At 39.3% G+C, this 19,994-nt stretch overlaps 2 long non-coding RNA genes across 2 annotated transcripts in view; one reads left to right on the top strand and one right to left on the bottom strand.

Moving 5' to 3' along the window:
* LOC310888586 overlaps positions 1–9,133 on the bottom strand; it is a 34,281-nt gene extending 25,148 nt beyond the window's left edge. The window contains exons 1-2 of the long non-coding RNA XR_014575949.1: positions 5,610–9,133; positions 1,139–1,282 (exon numbers count right to left, since the gene is read on the bottom strand). This is a non-coding gene — a long non-coding RNA (uncharacterized lncRNA). The remainder of the gene's footprint in view (positions 1–1,138; positions 1,283–5,609) is intronic.
* LOC310888587 lies at positions 1,278–15,699 on the top strand. The gene is made up of 2 exons (XR_014575951.1): positions 1,278–1,373; positions 12,244–15,699. It is a non-coding gene; the product is annotated as an uncharacterized lncRNA (long non-coding RNA).
* Positions 15,700–19,994: the final 4,295 nt, after the last annotated feature.

The raw sequence follows: 19,994 nt of genomic DNA, 5'->3' as shown, positions 1-19,994 counted from the left end.
TGGTCAGAATTTATAACTCATTTTACTCTAAGCTCCACCTCCTCTTTTAATTGCACCCTTCAGATCTGCCAAGATAAAGTGCTAACAATTTATTTCTTACTCAGTTTGGTCAAAACAATTGGAGCCATGTGGTATTTAATCGGTTGAAACGGATGCCTGTCTGACCCAACTGGGTTAAGGAGCAGTTACACAAGAAGTTGTGCCAGAGGATCTAGGGTTGTGGTTCCATATCTGGCTGACTGCTGGCTGCTGCAGTCCTGATATAGACCAACCCATCCCCGTCCCTCTACTCTCCTCTTCGCAGGGGCCATGAGAGAACTTGTTGGAACTCCTAAATGTCCAGCAAATTGCCCAGTATGGGATTAGACAAAGACCTGAGCTGGTAAAAGGGAGGTGACAAAAAAAAGCAACCAGTACTGGGGAGAGAGGAGGTGAGGGTTAAGAAGCTAGGACCTCTTCATCCAGCCTGGTAGAATCCAGAATGACAGAAGAGATTACCCTGCATTGCTTAATCTTGTTGTTGCCATATTAAATGCATCTTGGTAATAGCTTTGAGGAAACCAGAACTGGACTCCAAGTGAGCAATAAACAGGGCATACTTGTAGAAAAACAAGATGAGGTAGTGGCTTAGGCCACAGAGGGATTTAGGAACATCTAGACCTTTTAAAACCATTTTGATAGAGTTTTCAGCATGGAAGTATGGAATAAAAGGAAGAACCTCCTGCCTGAAGTAATTTTAGCTTTGAACTGCTTCCTAAAGTTAGGGCAGAAGCAGATGTTTTCTCTTTTCCTGGCTGGAGAATCCTGCCCCAGCCCACCTGTGACTGAGTCAGTATGTGGGGCAACTCCCTAATTCACCCCAAGGAGATTCAGCCAGGCTCATGCCAACAATCTGCACTATTGAGCTAATCTCCTTTTATTGAGCCTGAAGCAAATTAGGGCATGCATGTGTTAATGCACAACCTGCAGAAAAAAAAAGGTATGAGGTAGGTATGAGCAACTACTGTGAACCAGAGCTGGCACTCCTGGATCCAGGAGAAAGTGTCTGTCCTTGATCACAGAACCCTATGCCAACCCCCTTCTCACAAAACACAGCATTCTCTCTCTTGCTCTATAGCGTAAGGATTAAAGCCTTTACCTCAGGCTGGAGAGACGGAGTTTTAACATTTTTCCTGCTCAAGGGAACTTGAATCCACATGCTCTGGATGTCCAGTTTTCAGATTACTTAGCATTTCAGAACTGGATACTTTGTTCTTCCAATAGGAGTCTTCTGCAATGAACTCTGAAATAAGATAACAGATGCTCTCATTACCTAGTGACACTCTTGCCTACAGATCATAGGATGAGAAAGATCAGGAGCCAAGGCTTCTCCGGTGAGTACTCCCCGTTTAGCTGAAACATGTGTCGTCTTATCCTATTGATTATCCCTCTTCGGTGTTTAAAATTTGCCTCCACATAACTGCTGTTGGACAAAGCTTCCTGTCAGAAGACACACCTGAGATAAGTGTACCATTTGACCAAGCAGAGGAGGAAATTAACTATACTATAATGACATTGCCAGAAAAGTAAAAGGGGCATTACACCGTCTGGCTGCACTTTAAATGAAGAGCAGAAATGAAGATCTCCTGTGAGTCTGCTGACTGGATTAGGCCCTGCCAGCCAGCCAGCCAGCCAGCTATCACAATGTCTAATTTATATACCCCAAATATGTTTGAAACCCAGATTAAAGATGCTCACATGATGATGTTTTGGCAACTCCAGCGTACGAACAGTTGCAAACATTTAGACATACAAAAAATTTAGTGACAGAAACTTCAGTACTTATAATAACCAGCCTCCCCAGAGTTAAGTGGCAGCCAAGTAGTCGTTTTGAGGCTATGTATTTTAGACTTAGCAAACTTGAATGGCACTCAGATACCTGAACCTATTTTGTATATTGAGGATATAATCCAGAAAGTCTCCCCTGGCCTACAGCATGGTTTCACTGCCTTAAAGGATGGTGGTTGCACAACAGTTGCCCTCTGGCAGGCGGACCGCCTGCACAGCTCCTGTCTGGCTTGGTCCTCTCCACCTCCATGGCCAGCGCTTGAAGGTGCAATGACCAGCACTAATCCCACCTTCTGGAGCTGGGGTTGTGTGTGAGCAGCTTGTTTACTAAACCTCCGATCCTGGCTTACTTTCCACTGCCAGGAGTTTGGGGCCTGCTTTCCACCAGCATTCATTAACTTTAAGTTATCATGCAATGTGCCAAGTTTCCATCAGCCCAGCAAAAACATTCTCAATTCCAAACCTTGTTTTCCCGATGGCAGCGCTCTGTGCTGTAGCCTTTCTGAGCTGTCTTGGCCAGAGGTATCTGTTTATGCAGTTAAATTTTCCTAAGACGCTGATGGGAGCACACACACACTTTAATAAGGCAGAAGATGATAGCAGCTAGTCCTTTCTAAAATCAAAACAATGGGGGGAAAAAACTCCCTACCATAAAAACACAGCCACAGGGAAAAAATAAAAATTTTAAAAAAAAAAAAGCTGTAAATATATATACAGTTTTGGTCCAAGATGACCAAAATTTCTGGCCTTATAAATCTAGATCCTAACTCTGTGATCCCAAAATTAGCTTGCTTTTCATAAGAATCAGTGAACCAAAACCCTTCAGGCCTTATTCAAAGGTGAAATAGGAATCAGTGGCAATAAACATGGCAAATAAAAATCTTGCCTGGCTGAAAACTGAATTTATTTTGGCAAACCTCAATCCTTCTCAACATAGTCTGTGAGCATGCAGGTATTCAACTCCCAGTACAATTATGCGAGTCCTTAATTCCTGTCCACTGAAGTAAACAGAAGTGAAGCCGTTGATTCAGCTGGGTTCTCAGCTTGCCTCAGTCTACAGATTGCAAGGATGTGACTGCAATGACTAACTGCATTACTAATACCTGTTTGTTTCAGTCATGAAGGGGAAACCGTTCAGTGGCTGTTCAGTGCAACAAGGTGTCCTAAGCAAAGCAGAATTTTGTGATCGTTTTTACTACAAAGAGGACATCTAGAAAACTGCATTCCGTTTTGAATTACACAGTTCACTTAAAAACGTATCCATGTTTGTGCAAAGCGTGCTGGAATCCCTTTATGAAACAGGGGAAGCTGACATTCGAAATGGTCTCAACAACATAGTAATGAGATATGATCTAAGGGATGAAGACTTTTAAAAATCTTCCAAGTGGGATTGAAAGAACTGCAGGCTAGGAAATCTTTTGTTCAAATTAGGAAAGCTGGTAGAAACTTGTAATAAAAATATCCCAGAATCAATCAAAATGTGATAAACATTTTCTAATAGGGAAGAGTGGATACTGCATTTGCACAGGAAAGTCATACCTTGCAAATTTACCAAAGTTTTTCAAAGGTACTCAAGAGTAGGCAGATGTGGGTAATCATGGTAGATTTTCAGTCCAATTTTCAATCAACATTCCTCTGGGGAGGAAAAAAAAAAAAAAAAAAAAAAGCTGCCATTGCAGCAGGGAAGATCCCTCAAAATTTCAGATCTGATCAAATTATAGAAACAAAAGGTAGAAATAATGAGCTGATTTACAAGAAAGAGAGTTCACTGGGGATCTGTGCTGAGGCTTGTGGTGTTCAATATAATAATAATAAATGACCTAGAAAAGGAAGCAGATTGTAAGGCAATGACATTCTCTAATAATTCAAGGTTTTAAAAATGAATATTCATGTTATTTACTGGTGTGCTAGTAAACTAGCAGGGGAAATCTAATGCTCCTAAATGCAGGATCATAAACAAAACCAGTCCTAACTAGATCTCTAAAATGGTAGCCTCAATATTGAGTATTAATTCTATGAAAAATATTTTTAAGTTAGTATGGTTAACTAAGTATTAAGTTAATATTTTTAAGTCCCCATAAAAATCCATTCAGTGCTCAATGCTAGTTAGAAAGGTAAAGAGAGAAAGTGTCAGAAAAGGAATAGAGAACAAAAGAGAAATCGCTGTTATTATGTCACTATTAAGCTATGACAGGTCCAGATTTTTAGTATTATTTGCTGTTCTGATGACATGCATGTCAAAAAATATGTCATCATATGAACAGGTGAATTATATGAACAATAGGTATTAATACACTTGATTTTTTTAGTTTGGAAGAGAGAAGACTCAAAAGATTATGCTAGAAATCACTGGTGTTAACCATAAGTGGTGGAAGATGAATAGGATATGATGATTCAGACGTTTGTGGTCAAAATTAAAGGACAACAAATGAAGTTATTAGACAATAATTCGAAAGCAAATAGAGAGAGGGGTGCAGTCATTTTATCTAATTAAATCATAGAATTCACTACAAAAAATGGTATAGAGGCCAAAATCTGAAATAGTTAAAAAGCAACATAAGCATTTATAGAAAAATAATGTATTTGGGGCTTTAAGTTACAAGGATACCACTCGGAGTTCAGGAAACCTATGGACTGCAGAATGCTGGAAGAAAAGGCAGAGGAAGGATCAAAGTATGGCTGTCTCTTCCTGAGGCACCCACTGCTCTCCCTGGTGAGAGACAAGGTATTTTAGTCTGACCTCCAAAGGCAAATATAGGTAGGCTTTGATGACAGAGTAAAAAGAAAAGACAAACAGAGATAAAGGAAATACTAGCTGTAATGAGGTCTCTGCATATGGATCTCATAAGGGATGTACACTGCAGCATATTGTTGAACAGATAAACAGTATAGCTATTTCCAAGAATCAAATTAGGCATTCCAGGGGATTGTCATCCAGGACAGCTTTACACTGTATGCAACAGCTGATGTATCAGACTCTTTTAAACAATACTCTGAGAATCTTTTGATTTTCATCATATTTCTTGGACTGAAGGAGACAGATGGTACTGCTAAAAGGCTGGACATGCTTGAGAAAGCTCTCCTTGGGGCCCTTTTAGAAGTCAGTGACAAAATTCTCATTGATTTCTGTGTGGTTAAATGTTGTTAAGTCGTTAAAAAGGGATGGGCTTTTTGACAATTGATTTAAAGACAGGGAACTGGAATATGCAGGTGCTTATACTTCACTGTTAGTTCTGAGCAACCATTATCATAACATTTTACTACATTGCTTTCTTATTACTAAGTGTGGGCAGAACTACATTGTGTCTCAAATGGTACAATGCTTTCCCACAAAAAATTAGCATTGCTCTTTTTCTCATCTGGGAGCTTTGCCACTTGTTATTGAGTTGATTACTCCACTGAAGACATTCTGTACACTGCTCTTATTAACAAAGGAGTAACATTTAAGCCAGGTTGTTTACTAGAGTTATTGCCACAGTCATACCGCCAGACTTATCAGATCTGCGTAGGTAAAGAGGCCACTCCATATGGATTCATTCTTACAACATATGTGTATGCAAGGAGACTATAGAGTTTCAGCATTAGCTTTCCCTTAGAAAAATCAGACTTCATGAGTTATACTATATAACCTCTATTTAATTTCCTACAAGTACAATATAAGACTTAACAGTAAAGAAAAATCATGCAAGCCCCCTCCCAAACAATCAAAAAAACAACACACAAAAAAACACCTTTCCTATAATTTGAGAGACAGCTGTCTACTCTCTAGTGCAGACTAATACCTTTCACGTTGACAACTGTGGAGAAAAATGTTGATCCAGTCTTGTCTTCAGGCCCTGTGACTGAGTGTCCATTGTGTGCTGTACTTTTCCTACCATCTCATGAGCCGAGCACCACTGCACAGCACTTCTTCAGGAACCCTGGAATCTCGTGTTCTGACCTACAAAGCACTTCACGCAGCAACATCTGAATCAGCTGACATCAGTAAGGGTAGTTGGTGTCTGTTTACCAAGGTATTGCTGTAAAGACTTCATGGGTAGTGTTGAAGGAGTTGGCCCTTTAAGTTCATATAAAACTTCTAAGAATTTTGGAATTTGTTATCTTGTAAGTGATCTATATCCTGTAAAAAAAAAAAATGGCTGAGAGTAACATATCCTATGACTTCTTGTATATTCTTATGGTAAATAAGATTTAGTAACAGTATACTCTACTGATTATCCCTTTTAGATGTAATAGACTTTACTTAGGTCCTTCGCCTTAGAGAGACAATTATCCTATGCAAAATTATAAAGCCACGCGAACTGTACAGGAGCTGCTAATATTACTGTACGGTGAATGTAGCCACTGCCTTATAACCTTACTGTAATTCTTCACAGATATACCAGTACTTTAACTGAATGCATCATAAGGAACAAAATGCATTCCAAACAGGGTAGGAAATACTTTATGACCCCTGAAAAGACACCTAATTCATCAGAAGTCCTGCTTTGTAAAATCTTATTAAACATAAAGCTATTTACAAAGCACTCTGTCATACATACTATACAAAGGCATGGTGATTTAGAAGACACTGAGGAATGCTCAGCTAAGACAATAATTCTCATTTGGCAAAAGTAATGGGAAATTCAGATTAGGGTTTCTCAAATATTATTCCTGCAGACATGCCAAACTCTGAATACTTTGCATCATATAAGCTAGTGAATATCCAAAAGCCATATGAATTGCAGAAGGGCAAACAGGGGAAGAGTGGGATAGTATTAGGGGTCAACAGCTTCTGGCAGTCCTAACTGCAGTCAGTTAAACCGTGGCTGTCAGCAGTCGTCTCCACTCCTCTGCTCGATGTTAAAATGGCTGTTTCTTGCTTGGATTGGGTTCTTACCCTAAACCCTTGCAGCTCTTTGTGTTTATAATCTAGCAGGCCTGACCAAATTCAGCAGGATTACTCCTGTTATTCTCCCATGGTATAGTGAGCGTATCGACCATGAGTAGCTTTCATGCTAGTCTCTTTTGGTTTAGGACAAACAAGTACAGAGAAGACAAGCCATAAGACAGTCAGCAATCTGCACACATCTTCAGTTTGCTGTTAGGTGTGCCAGAAGCTATAAACATAAGTTTATAAAACTGTTCTAGTCTGTGTCTTTGCGTGTCTATTGCACTCTAGGCTGGGGTCCTGCCTCCAGCCTGTCTCTTAAAAAAAAAAAAAAAAAAAAAACCCTCTGTGTTTATATGCCTTTTCGAACTAGCGCAACTTTCCCAGAGGGTGGTGCTTTCCCAGGCTTGTTTACCTGTCTGGGGAATTTGCATTAATCTCTCTCTCCAGTGAACTGGGAATATAATACATAATACAGCATTTTTTTTAAGCATTCCCTGTTCTAGCATCTAAGACATAAGACATCTCAGTATAATTGTTTTTGAAGTTTCCAGGCTTCCGAGACATCCTGCCTGTCATATGTTATTACCATTTATTATAGATTGTATAGAAACCCTGTAAGGCTGAGGAGAGTTCCTGTCTCACTAGTACCCGTTCTTTGGTGAGGAAGCAAGTGATACAGCCAGTGGACATAACTCACACATATGAAGGAGACCTAAAGCATTGGAGAAACTTCAGGAAGGAACAATATTTAAAAAGACCATGTTATTATGGCTATCATAAATTTGTAAATCTTGAGCTAAAAAATAAAAATAAAAAATATATAATTTTAATTTTTCCATTGATTGTCTTAGATCCAGTTTAAGCAAGTTCTGTCTAAAATGGGAAACAGGTGCCCAAATTTTCCCTCAGTCTCACAGAGCAATACAGTCTGTCCTACTTTCCAGGACTATCTCATGTATGGCTACATAAATTCATTAGGTAACTCCCTTCTTAGCTTGAAATCTTCTGAGGTATTTGCCTTTAGTCTCCCACATATACTCAGAAGTGGAAAGATGGGTGCTTATCTCCTTCCTACACTTCTCATTTAATGGGTTGCTTGGATGGGTACTTGAACTCAGTTAAAAGTCCCTGGAGAATACTGAATTGTTAATTGTGGCCAGGACTACAACTAAGCACGCCTGATGCTATGCACTAGGCATAATTGTTTAGTTGCTGGAATATTCACCCAGGAAGCGAGGTAACTGAAATTTAGGTCTTAACTGGCACAGAGAAGCAAACATGCATCTCCAGCACACTAGTGGCAAAGTACCAAGAGGGAGGATAAATCTGAGGAGACAACATCCCCTGGGGAAGATAAACTGCTGGGCAGGTGGGAATGGCAGGGCTAAGAGAAGAGCAGAGCAGAGGCTGCCCTGCTGCAGGCCGCAGGCCAAGGCCCTCAGCCTGTAGGGGCAGGGCTAGGCATCTAGCCCCCACTTCCAGCACTGTGTTTGTTCATCGGGCAGTGACAGATTAATATAAAACACCTACACGTTTCAGGATGCAGCTGCATAATACCTGATCTGGTCTGACTGCTGTTTTAGCACCAGGCTCTATGATTTCTTGTTTGTTCTCGGAAATAGGGAGACAAGGAAGCAAGGCCTGCATTACTTCCGCTGAATTCAGTGGCAGAGCTCCAACACCAGTAAGATCAGCAATTAAACTTAAATGATGAACTCAAACCCACAACAGAAATTAGTGACAAAAGTAAGATTAGAATGGAGGAGTTGGCAGGATTTAAAAATGGACATGTCAATCATGTTTCTGAGACGTAACTGCTTAAGTAAAGCTTAGATAGATTAAAATGACACAGGACAACTGGAAGAGCTAAAGCCATATTTCTAAAGTTTCTAAAAAAACATATTTTCTGAGTTTGGTAGAGGCCACAGAGGTAGAGGTAGAGGTTGAAACCTGGTTAGGATGCTTTAAAAAGAACTAAAGGTTCATTAATCCTGAAACACCAATGTCATTGTAAACAGTGGTGTTTTTTTTTTCACTTCTCATGTCTGACTGCAACTATCTCCTCTCACTAGTACATTTACCCGCTTAGATCGCTCCTCAGACAGCTCAGACAGGGAGCAGCATAACTGCTTTTACTGTGTCACAGGAATCTTTTGCACTATGTAAATGGCAAAAATAAATAAAATAAAATAGATTTAATACTTACATAATATTATCTGCTTTCAAAATATTTGACACACACATGAACACTCCTACAAACCATTGCATTTTACAGAGAGTGGTTTTCAGACCAAAAATTGGTTTCCTTTAGGAGCATAAGTTGTTCATCCATGTACTAGATCCAAGCACATGGATGCACAATTTATACTCCTAAAGAAACTTCAGGGGAGAATAGGCCACATCAATCCAAACCACCAGATCCCAGAACTCACTGCAGCAGCAGCCTCTATAGAAATAAAGAAAACGACGTACTTGACAGGAAGACATTCACTTGATGAGCATCCTTGATCACAGGACAGGGGAGAATAGGATCTGTTATTCTAGATGGAAAAGTTTTGAAACTAGGCATCTTTGAGCATGAGGGTCCTGGGAAGCCTAAGATTAGCTGCAGAGTCACAGCTCCCTCCCTCATGCAGGACTCCATGAAACAAGCTCTTATCTGCAGTGAAAATGAAGCTGCAGTATCAGTGCTGGCACTGACCTGTGAACATCTCAGCCATAAGCACTGTGGCTGGAAGTGGGGAGGCAGGGTTGGATACACACTTATACGGACAGTGTAAGTCTTGTTATTTAGTATAAGATAGAGGAGTCAAAATCCAGGGTGCCTCTTTTCCATGTGAGTGATTAACTACTGGACTATAAAGGCAGGTTAGGGTGGCTCACTGACTTGTGAAATTGCATGGTCTGGCTCCAACAGGAGGCTCGGTGAGCACTTTGTGCACCTTCTTGCTGCCCCACTCTTCATCCTCCACCAGCGTGTGGCTGAGGGCTCGCATTTCCCTCAGAGGTGGCAGATGTGCACGTGAATTTTCAGGCAGAGAGCAAAATTAATTGAGTGCTTCCTTTGCAACTGCTGTAATCCCCAGGCTGTTGTACAAAAAAAAAAAAAAAAAAAAAAAAAAAGGTCCTTGTCCAGTCAACAACTTTCAGAAGAAAAGCATGAACCCTGCTCCATTACTTCAGAGGATGGTTTCAAGTTTCTGCCGCTGGGGGAAGGGGATCAAGAGCCAGACCTTGAAAAGACAGAAGCAAGTTTTGGCAGACGTGCATTGAGCACCTCAAAGTATGTGGGCTTAATATGTATACCTGACTTCTCTACAGACCTTGAGCAGATGTCTGCACAGCTTAGAGGATTCATGTAATGTGTCTGTTTGCCCAGGCCTGTAGAGGAAGCACAAGAAATAATGCAAAACTTTTGGATTTCACTCTAAAGTTTTGACACAGAACAGTTAATGCTGTAGTGCCTCATTTATAAATAAATACCTACTTTCTTGAACTCTGTCCTCTTCTAGTGGATATCTAGTGTTTGAAACATTGGTATTTCAGAGAATCAGGACAGAGCTAAGAATATAAGTCACAGCAATTAATTTGATGGAGTTGGCCACTCTCTCACTTCGTGAGATACAGGGAGGAAAAAAATAAAGCCAGATGATTTGAACTGTCAGTGCCAGCAATGTCCTCCAAAACAGAGGCAAGTTCAAGGGAAGTCGTATAAGCCTCAATGATTCAGTCATCTGTAGGTATAAAGCCATCCTTGGCATTGTTTGTGAACCGCATATTTAAAAAGCGGGTAGCCTTAAATAATGCTATAAATACATTGAAATACATTGTCGCGACAAATCTTTTCATTAAATTCAGGCTGTTGTTTGATGTTACAGTAAATCCAGATTATGGATTTCAGTAGTTTGTCCTAAAAATATCTTGGCCACAGAATAAAAATTAAAATAAATAATATTAAAACAGAACAAAACACAACTCTAATATAGCCTGAGCTCATTCCAATGCAAACTTGTTGAAAAACAATAACCTGGGGTTCTTTTTGTGTTGTTAGGCCTTATGCAGGACCAGATATTGTCTTTCACCCCACTCTAACTTTGTGCCAGATCAGGTAGCATCTGCAGCACTTGCAGCTGCTGGAAAACCAGCACAGAAACAGAAAGCCAACATAATTGTTCTGTTGTGTGCTCTGGGTAATTCAGCATAAATGTGTTCATCTGCCCGTATATAATCTGTATAGTATTTGTACTGTTGAATCACCTGGTATAGCAGAGACTCTGTAAAAGCAATCAAGAAAGCAAAATCTTATTTGCCTAGAAAGGGAATGGAGAGGAAATACAATGGAGTTTAACTAAAACAGAAAATAATTATATAAAGTTCAGGAGCTTAAGGATACTAGGCACATCTTTACAAATATGTTCACTCAATGCGATTGCACTTAATATATGTCTGGTACATACATAGCCTAACCACCATCTACATGCACAGAGGGTCCAAAGCGCCAGTCTTGCTGTGCCATGACTGTCTGACTCAGCTTGTCTGGCAGTGGACTACCACATGCTGACTCTGAGGATCATCTCAGAACAGGAGCACAGGCCTTTGCACCCTGGAGTTACCACTTGCACAGAGCACTGTGTGATATGCCTGCAAGATTTATTTGCTCTTCACATGCTCTTCGCATGGGTGGATAGGCATGTGTTATTTCACTAGCTACAAGCTGGAAGAAAAATACCCCTTCCTCCCTTAAAAAAGAGGGGATAATGAGGAGGGAGAGGGGAATTCATAGTTATCCTTTTAGTATTGACTCTACACTGGCAGAATGAATGTTTTTCCTTACTCTATGTAGCTTTTTTTTTTTTTTTTTGTAAATTCTTTAGAGTCTTGGTCCATTTGTTCAGAAAATCCCCTTATTTTCTCAGCAGGCTTCTCACAGTGGTAGGACAATACCTCATCTCCTTCCTCTCTTTCGTCCTCTCTCCACACAAATACATTCTAGGACCTTTCTTATGATTCGGGAAGCCAATGCATATTCCAGTACTGTGGTGTAATTTCTAATATGCACAACTTGGAAAGTGCCTTAGGCTGGTGCACCACTGGATCTGCTCCATTCTAGATGAAGCTAATCAAAGTGAGACAAACTTCAAGGCCCTACTGCTGTGGGTTCTGACCACTTCTGTATTTGCAGAAAAGACTAAATACACCAAACGTTGCTTGTGGGTAAACTGAGCAGAGAATATGTATTGAAGGACATGAGCGAAGCCAGTAAAAGCAACCCACTCACAGAAAATAGTTAGATTTTTTTCCAGTGAGCTGTATTCATTTGAGGTTAGTGGTTAAATACAGATTTATATCAGATTTTCCACCTAATAAAAGAATCTGTGTGGATGATTTCTGTTTAGTTACTGTTAGTAGGGATTTTCAAAATGTAATTTTCAAAAAAACAGCAGGATATCTTACTGAGAACATTATCAAAAGTTCATGAAATCAGGGGGTGTTGATTGTGATAAAACATAAATGACATTCTTGATTTCTTATGTTTTTTCTAGGCTGGAAGAGGAATGTATTGTTGGAGAAGCTGATACATTTGCTGTTCCAAGAGCACAAATAGAGTTTGTGACCTGAATATGCTGTGCATGTAGAAAATATGAAGCTATATAATCTGATCCAATGGTAGATGTGATAACTTACAGTAAATATGAAACTGAAGAAATCTTTATGGTTATTCTGTAATCATAGAATCATAGAATCACAGAATAGTTTGGGATGGAAGTGACCTTAAAGACCACCCAGTTCCAGCCCCCTGCCATGGGCAGGGACACCTCCCACCAGACCAGGTTGCCCAAAGCCCCATCCAGCCTGGCCTTGAGCACCTCCAGGGATGGGGCATCCACAACTTCTCTGGGCAACTTGTTGCAGTGCCTCACCACCCTCATAGTACAGAATTTCTTCCTTATATCTAATCTAAACCTACCGTCTTTCAGTTTAAAACCATTCCCCCTTGTCCTGTCACTACACTCCCTGACAAAAAGTCCCTCCCCAGCTTTCCTGCAGGCCCCCTTTAGGTAGCAGAAGGCTGCTTATAAGGTCTCCCTGGAGCCTTCTCTTTTTCAGCCTGAGCAACCCCAACTCCCTCAGCCTGTCTTCATAGGAGAGGTGCTCCTGCCCTCTGGTCATCCTTGTGGCCCTGGACTTCTTCTAACAGGCCCATGTCTTCCTTATGTTGGGGACCCCAGAGCTGAAGAGCTGAACTCTTTCCTTGCTCTCTATAGAAAAAATGCCAAGCGGTAATCTGTCTGCAAGGGAGATTAATCATTTAATAGCAAGTGAAATTATAGATTTGATAAATGTAACCATGTAAATGAAGCAAATATCTTTTGGCAGGACACCACGCAATAAACTAAAATGATGTAAAGTCAACAGGACCCACACTGAATGGATTAGATACTAGCTAACTGGCATGTCTCAAAATGCCAACTATAAATACAGAGTAATTCTTGAGTAAAGTTCTGAAAGGGCTAATCTTTGACCCTAATATTACTTGACATTTTAATTAATGAATTAAAGGGGAAAAAAAAAAACAACACACCGCAGACATCACCATAGCTTGCTTGTATCACAAATTTGAGAAGAGTGCTGAGGAAAAAAGAAAAAAAGAAAACAAAAACAAACAACAAAAAAAACCCAAAGGCTTATATACTGACATTGTTTTATCTTGGTTGCTTAGGTAATGATACAACTTTTGTCATGATCGGAAGTCATGTACTTTATCACAAAGACTAAGGACCATTCTACCAAGACTGAGGAACGTGAACCAAGACAAGGGGACTTGCACTGGGTCTCAGAGTCCCTGGTGGATTAGACTTCGCAAAATGATGGTGGTACTGAAAAGGATAGTGCAGCTCACTGAAGTGTAAACAGGGTGATAATAGTTTGAAGTGGGAAGATTTCTCAGTGGTATGCTGAAGTTGAATCAGAGATATCTGACTTGATATTAATAATACAGCAAATCAGTTGCCTTTGTTATGTATGAGGTCAGATGAACAGTCCCTTCTGCTCTTAAAATATATTAATTTATGTATGGGAAAAAAATTACCCTCACTAAAGCTTTATCCATCCCGAGAGGATCAGTGGAGCATACAAGGAATAGTAATCAAGTTTCTGGTTATTATTTTAACAAAAAAAAAAATGCAAACAACTCTCAACAATTCTTCAGATAATTCAAGGTTTCCCAAACCAGACATTTCAAAATGTCATCTTTTTAAAACTTTGCATTCCCTTGTTTTCCCTTACCCCCTCCAATCGCCAGTGAATAGTGTTCACTCCGTTTGAAGTCTTTTTTTTTTTTTTTTTCCCCTCCCTCTCTGTTATTCTCAGGAATTCCTCAGGCTTGAAAACGTTACGGAGTTATTAAAAGAAAACTGATGGTCTCCCCTCTGGCAGGCACTGGCTGTTTTCTCCCAGCAACTCCATTTCACCATCTGCCAAGACCCACATGGGGTAATGGCCAGCGAGTGGCAGCCAGACACCCACAGTCTCACCAACACCTTCTCCCTCCCCTCTGCACCCTCTCTGCTGGTGGCCGGGGGGGAGCTCAGCTCGCGAGCTCCTCCTGCAACCCACCACCACCTGCAGTTTTCCCCAAGGAAGACAGATCTGGAAGTTTTATGGGGTGATTCAAAGTGGCCAGAGACGTTTGGAAAATCAGGACATTTGCATTGCCCTCCTTTTCCCTGTCTTCAATGAAGTGTTACATTGTAAATGTAAATTGTCTCGAGCAAAAAATAAAAAATAGGAACATTGCAGATGTACATAGAATGAAATCCAGACTGCCTGATGAAAGGGCTAGCAATTAATTAAAAGATTATTACAAATCAGGACTTAATCATGTTCTCACGGGTTACAGTGTTGCCTTTAGACAGTTTGCTGATATTCAGTATGGAAAGTTTTTCTTTAGAGTTGTTCCAGCAAAGAGGGTGGAGGGGTTGCAAAGTTTACCATTAGAGACATCGAGAAGTAGTTTTATCAACTGCTGGATTGCAAATCTGTGACAGAAAAATCACTCCAATCTTTTCAAATTGCTATGTACTTAATAGAAGACCAATCCTTTAAATGGAGAAAAGATACCATAGAAAGAGTTTTCTTAAACTAGTACAATCTGGGGTTGAGGAATTTGGAAGGTGTTTTATACGGATTTTTGTGGTTTTTAGCTGGGTGGCCAAAGTATACTACATTAATTTTAAGTCTGCTCTTGCAGACTGCAGCAGAGTGGAGAGTAAACAATTAGGTTTGTTTGCTCTCTGAATTGTGATACTTTGGGTCTTTCATTGATTTAAAGGTATGTTGATATTACTTTACACTTTGACAGCACCTGCCAATACAAGATCTCAAATGCTTTACAATAATTTATCAGTGAAACCCACAGATGCTCAGCAAGCCAAATACATTAATGATGAAAATGCAAATATTTGATACATAACAATGAAAAAAATATTTTAAAAATAAGAAACGTTCTCTTTGATAGGTAAGTGTTATGAATCCTGTTTTGTATACGGGGGAATAGAACAGCCAAGAAGTTGATAGTCATGGCCAGCTAGCAGCAATACAGCACAAAAAAGGTACATCCACTGAAGCAAGCATCACAAATGGGACCAGTATTTTGAGAGGCGCCCAGTACCCCGTAACTCCCATGCCTGTCCACATAAAACCAGCTGGAGTTGTAGTTCATACAAATAACTGTCTTTCAGCTTAAATCGTCAGCTCCCAAACAAGGTTCCTCCTGGTCAGAGATTACAGGATATGAAAGGTTTGTTTCTGCTGTTACGGTAATGGGAAAATGTGGTAAGGATAGGCTGAGAGAGAGCATATGCTGCTCCAGGCAATGCTAATGAAGGGGCCACTCATTAGCACAGTAGCCTTCTCTGCCATAAATCTGCCCCTGATTTGTTAATGTTTGCTAATATGTAGTTTACTGTAATAAATTAAAATAAATTGTACTAGCTAAATTGCCTGTGAAGTTGCAGTTTTCCTTTGCAAGACTGGAGCTGCCTATTTGGTTCATTTGCTTGTTCCGCTCTGTCCTGCTCTGCTCTGTGTGGCTTCCTGAGTCTCCAGTCCCCAGCTCCACGTTACAGATTCAAATGTGCCCAGGAGTTCTAAGCAAAACAAAACAGAAACCATTGAGTTTCACTTGGTTTCATGCTGAAATCATGCAAAACCAGACATTATTTTTAGAGCAGGTAATGAATCAAATTACACAATGAGGTTTATAAGAAGTTTCCAGTCAACCTGAGTTGAGATAGGAGTACATAGGTCCAGACCATGGTGTTAGACCAAGACAGCACTGATCCCAAGCACCTCATGGACTTTTACCAGTGCATATGGTAAAATGCTGATACTCATTTGCTAGATCCATATGCTGCCCTCAGTACTGTTGACCACACAGAATCTAGACAGATGCACAGAATAATCACACAGAATACCTCTGTAAGAGGAATTCAAGGGGTATGCTAAGGTGCTAAATTAGTGTCATTGTCCCTAAAAATAATTTTAAAACTTTTCTTTTTTAAATCTGTTCTTGACTGCAGAAGTCTCATGTAGTTGGCAGAAAAATATTAGAAGCTTTTGTTTTTTGAAAACAAGACTCACAAAAAAATACTTTCTCTGGCAAACAAATTTAATGTAAATGCACTATTATTTGGTTAATGGTAAAATATTATAAATGTTGGCCTAGACCATAACGATATCTACACCAGTCACTGTTTCTGAGGTCATTTATGAAGTAGGATAGAACACAGGACAACTATCATTGGAGGTTAAGATATTTACTGTATTGAATAGCAATCACCTTGCAATGTACTGTAGAGATTTAGTTTTGCTACACTACAGTATTATTTTTTCATGTAATAAGTAGTTCCTGGTTTGTCTGAAACTCTTGTAACTTTTTGCACATGAAAGAAGTATATGTAGTGGGAGAAAGGAGAAATTATGGATGATCTTCAGAGGGGTTTTGATAGGATACAGATTCAGCTTCCTTTTAATCATCTGGATGTCATCTGGATAATCATCTGCTTCTTCACAAAAGAAAACAAACACTAGACATTTTTGGCACAAGATTTAAGTTGGCTGGTATTAACCAGCAGCTGTAGATCAAGTCCCCCCATAGTAACTCTCCCCCTCAATAGAGATTCTAATTTTAAATATTTAGGTTTCCATGTAGATGAGACTGTGTACTTCTGGAGACACACTCAGGCGTTTGTTTATAGGGAAGGGGTTGAGAAGAAATTAGGTGTGTTTTATTATTTAAAGACTTGTTATACTTTGCCTGTCAGGAGAAGTTTAGCACTATAATTAATGTTTCCATGAATTAAACATGGGGGTCTAGTATGTACAGTATTTTAAGTAAAATATATGGTTATTCTATCATCTGTTTAACAGACTTTGCCAGTTCATATTTCAGTATTCATTTTCAATATTAGTGAATCTTTGTTTCTTCTTCCTTTATATATACATACGTACATGTTTATTGTATTGCATTGGAAAGAAATGTAAATCTTCATTACTATAAAAACAATAAAATATTTTCAATCTTCTACAAGTGCTCAGAATATTTGACATGCAGTCTAGACTCCGATATGAATCTAGGGTTGAACCTATAAGTGTAACTTTCTGGTCCTGGAAATAATTCCAAACATTGAAAACACTAAGCATTGAAATGTTGCTTTATGCATTATATTTCCCTTCAAAAGAATGCAAACTATTTAAAATATTTTTGCTAGTTTACAAAGATATATGACATGTCCATATGCCAACAGCCATATGAACAAATATGCCTTACTGGAAGATCTTATTTCAGATTTTAAAAATCGTAAGGCTCTGAGAGGAAGATAAAAGGTTCTCAAGATAGGTTAGTGCCTACCCGTTGTCATTATCATCAGTAAGGTCTTTGGCATGTGGAAATCTTTAATAATCCAGGTACTTCTATACACTCTGAAATGAGAAGTGCTAGATGTGAAAATCCATCTGATATAGTGAATGATCTTTCAATCCAGTTTCTTATGCCAGTGTGTGCTAATCAAAAGGATAAATCCAGCCTATTTTATTCTCACTTAATGTTCCATTAACTATCTGTGAATGGGATTGGCAATGTTTAGTTCCTGAAGAACTTGTGACTTAAGTGCTGCTCTGAGATTGGATCTGGAGAAACAAGGAAACTCCACTTACTACTTTTTTTTTTTTTTCCCCAAGTGAAGAGGGCTGGAATGAGACATTATCTTTCAATATTCTGAAAGAAAACAGCACAGTCAGTAGCTGAAACCAAAAAGAATGCAAGGGAGCCCACAAGCAGCATCTTGTATGAAATGCGTACAGAGAATGTCTTAAGAGGTTCCACCCTTCGGAAGCTAACCACAGTGCTATTTTCTTGATGGAAGTAAAGAAGCATAGTAATGGCATGCAGAGATATGGTCATGCTTTGAGTGGGAGATGGATTTTAGGAGAGATCAGGGCAGGGGAAATTTGGTAGATTGCAGGCTAGAAATTAAGAGGCAAAGACAATACAGAATTACTTCTGGTTAACAAGTGAGGAGAAGTATTTTATTTTACCTTTTTCATATTTTTTTTTCTAGTGGTTTCCAGTTTCCTTTTCTCCAGTTCACAATGCAGAGCCCCCAAAGCATTTCAATGGCAGAGCTGACTCTACCTCATCACAACTATAATGCTTCCTGAGATGGAGAATATGGGAATAGCCTCACAGACCATTTTCTTAGGCCTGTTCCAAACAAAGAATGTTCAGAGATTAAAATTAAGTCTACTTTAATTCAGACAGCAGGAACTACTAGGTCTGGGGAGTGGGGGTAGTGGTGGGGGTGGGGGTGTTAAAGTTTTCATTTTCAGAAAAAATGACTTGAGTGACACAAGAACAATTTAAGGTAAGAGGAACTGTGTATCTAAATCCAGTTACCAAAAGTATTCATGGCTTCACATTAACCATTTTTGCCTTGTATATTTCTCTCCTTTTTCACCATTGAAACTACTAACTAATTATAAGTACATTAAATTAAAAAGCTATATAGGATTAATAAATGATTTATTTTGCAGTATACAAAGCTTATGCGAGCTTAAATTGACCATATGTTTTGACCTAGAGAGGAACTTGCTTGTTTTGTTTACCTGTAACCATACAAAATCCAGGTGGTAAGAGTGCCACATAAATGAAATGAGGAAATGAAGAGGACAGTCTAAATGATGAATGTGGACTTGGATGTTTGTGACTTTCTATTATATCAGTGGGAGCTATATAGGTTCATCAGAGGTATGCAGTCAAGTCAACTCATTCCAGGAAAAAAAGTAGCTTTGAAAACTGGAAAATATTAAATAGGGAAATGTACAAAGATTTCAGAAGAGATAATTGAAATAACATCTTTTCATAATTTTCTACCTAAATTCTTCTTCATTCTACATTCTAATCACTTTTCAAGGCTAGTGATTTAACCCTTCCATTTTAATCAAGAGAAATTCCATAGCTCTATGATGAAACAAATGCATTTGGTAGGTATTTACCTCTTTGGCATTCCTTCCAATGGATCTTCTATGTCAAAATAATGCATTTCTTGAATTGCTGACTAGCTTTCCTTAAGTAGCCCACAGGGGTATTTGGTATTCACAAAATATTACTCACACAGTTTGCAATTTAATCTCTAACACAACAGAATTTTCCAAGGAATAGTTTATAAACATCAGCCATTTTATTGTTATTCCAAGGGCAAAGAAACAGATTTTGCTCAAAATTGCATTGGCAGCTCTTTTCCTCTTTTGAAACACGCAGAGTTGTTACACGTTTGCACCAGAAAACCTAAAGATAGGGCTTTTCCCACTGTCACGTATAAATCAAATTACAGTATGGACATAATCCATGAGTCACACGTTGAAGATAGTATACTTGCAGGTATAGAGCACAGAGCTGCCACTGCCCCTTCTGATATACCCTTACAATCACGTTGCCAGGGACAGCAGCTAACAGGAAACACTTGGGTAACCCATGCCTGGATAGTGCAAGACTTGTAAACATATACATAGAGAACTATTCACCTCCATGTCCTTCACAGAAAGCAGAGAAAGTCCAGGTCACCTTTTTTTTTTCAAGAGCCTAAACGTTCAACTCAATGAAAATTTAGTTTGGGACTAAGAAAGTAGGGACTGAGTAAATCTGTCTTCAGCTGCTTGGAAGGGAATGGACTTTAGGAGCCAGATGGTCCTTCCCAGTCATGTTCCTTGTATGAGAATGGAGTCTAATATAAGT

The sequence above is a fragment of the Anser anser genome (genome assembly GCF_964211835.1).
Source record: "Anser anser genome assembly, chromosome: 1".
In the NCBI taxonomy this organism is placed as follows: Eukaryota; Metazoa; Chordata; class Aves; order Anseriformes; family Anatidae; genus Anser; species Anser anser.
Note: the sequence above shows the minus strand (reverse complement) of the source record. Positions and strands in the feature narration are given on the sequence as shown.